This window comes from Myotis lucifugus, unplaced genomic scaffold (genome assembly GCF_000147115.1).
Source record: "Myotis lucifugus unplaced genomic scaffold, Myoluc2.0 scaffold_35, whole genome shotgun sequence".
Lineage (NCBI taxonomy): Eukaryota > Metazoa > Chordata > Mammalia > Chiroptera > Vespertilionidae > Myotis > Myotis lucifugus.
The window spans coordinates 4,226,322-4,228,457 of NW_005871083.1; the positions used below are offsets into that span (position 1 = coordinate 4,226,322).

A 2,136-nucleotide genomic window follows, 5' to 3' on the forward strand; every position below is an offset into this window, starting at 1 on the left:
AATAAAGGAGGGTCATTGGGTGGGCCCTGACCCAATATGCCTGGTGTCCTTTTAAGAAGGGGAGAATGCCCTAACTGGTTTGGCTCAGTGGATAGAGCGTCGGCCTGCGGACTGGAGGGTCCCAGGTTTGATTCTGGTCAAGGGCATGTACCTTGGTTGCGGGCACATCCCCAGTAGGGAGTGTGCAGGAGGCAGCTGATCGATGTTTCTCTCTCATTGATGTTTCTGGCTCTCTATCCCTCTCCCTCCCTCTCTGTAAAAAATCAATAAAATATATTTTAAAAAAAAGAAGGGGAAATTAAGACACACACACACACACACACACACACACGCGCGCGCGCGCGCGCGGACTTCAAAAGAACAACACGGCATGGCAATTTTCTCTCCCTATTTTCTTTTTTTTCATAAAGAAACAGAAAATTCATCTTTCACATCACGGCAATAGAAAAGGACAAAAACATGCCAAGAAAGAAGCTGCCAGTGAGACACCATGAACCCAGTTTCCAGCGAAAAAAGTGTGCAACTCCCAGCGCCTGGAAACTCACAAGGGCCCAGGAGGAAATTCAAAGAGTAAATAAATTTAAAGGAAATGTTCAACCTCGTGCTCGCTTCGGCAGCACATATACTAAAATTGGAACGATACAGAGAAGATTAGCACGGCCCTGCGCAAGGATGACACGCAAATTCGTGAAGTGTTCCACATTAAAAAAAAAAAGAAAAAGGAAACATTCAACCTCAGGAGGGGCCCAAATCCCCACCCCCACCTGCACACATCAGGGGCCTGGGGGGGTGTCGGGGGGGTTACGGGAACTGAGGGGGGGTCTGGGAGTTCCCACCCGAGCAGGCCAACCCAGAAAGCCCCGAAAATGACAGGGAGCAAGTGCCCTGGAGAGGGTGTCTGCTGGGTGCAGCAGGGACCAGGTGGAAGAAGGTGGAGGACACCAGGGCCATGATGGGGAGGCCAGGGGCTTCCCTGTGATGGTCTTTTTATTATTATTATTATTATTATTATTATTAATATACTTTTATTGATTTCAGAGAGGAAGGAAGAGGGAGAGAGATAGAAACAGGCTCCTGTGATGGTCTTAAACACAGACGGCTGGTGACTGCCTCTGTCGTGGGGCAGCTAATAGTCCAAGAAACTATAATGAGTCCTGGCTGATTGCTCAGTGGTTAGAGCACCGGCTTACGCACCAAAGGGTGGCAGATTCAATTCCTGGTCAAGGGCATGCACCTGGGCTGCAAGTTTGATCCCTGGCCCCAGTCAAGGCAAGCGCGGGTCTCTCTCTCTCTCTCTCTCTCTCTCTCTCTCTCTCTCTCTCTCCCCCTTTGCCTCTCTCTCCTCTTTCCCTCTCTTTCTCTTTCCCTTCCCCCCTCTCTTCCTTCTCTCCCTCCCTCCCTCCTTCCCTCCCTCTCTCTCTAAAAATCAATGGAAAAATATCCTTGGGTAAGAACTAACAACAACAACAAAAAAAAACATGATGATAGTGCCATTTCACCCCATGTCCAATTTTTTGAATAAGGCCCTGTTCTGGGAAGATGCGGCAAACTAGACCAGGAGAGCGGATGTGCGAGCAGGATCAGGCCCGCCATGAATTCACAAGTGCCTATTTAGTGAGCACCTACTGTGTGCGGCCCAATTCTGGGCACTGGGGTGCCCCCTGGTGTCTGTGTGGGCGGGTTTGAGGTCCCCGGTGTTTGACAAGCAGACAATCCCCTGCCCCCCCCTTCTAGCAGCAGTGGGTCAGGAGGAGGGAGAGGACAGGCCCTGGAGCTGGCGCCCAGGCACTCGGCTCCTTCTCGACTCACAAGTCTCTGAGGGACAAAGCGTCGTCCGCCTCTCACCAGGCTGACCACCTCCTCCCAGTGCTCCCTATCCTGGGGGTCCAGGGCTCCACGCTGGGTCCCCCAGAGTCCACAGTGGCCGGGTGGGGCAGAGAGAGAAGTCAAAGGCACCCGGGCCACCGCGCTTTGAGGAGGCCCCCTGACATGTCTTTTTGACAAGAGTGGCTGGTCCTGATGCTCGTCCCCACCCCTGTGTTGGTCTCAAGCCCACGTCTTCTTGGAAAAGCAAGGTGGCAATTTGTACCGAGCCGTGAAATTGTTCATCGCCGGTGGCTGAATAGTGCTATGCTT

At 52.2% G+C, this 2,136-nt stretch overlaps 1 non-coding gene across 1 annotated transcript; it reads left to right on the forward strand.

Annotated features, from left to right (window-relative positions):
- The first annotated feature begins 601 nt into the window (after positions 1-601).
- On the forward strand, positions 602-707 carry LOC111825660. The gene has a single exon (XR_002828846.1). It is a non-coding gene; the product is annotated as a U6 spliceosomal RNA (small nuclear RNA).
- Positions 708-2,136: the final 1,429 nt, after the last annotated feature.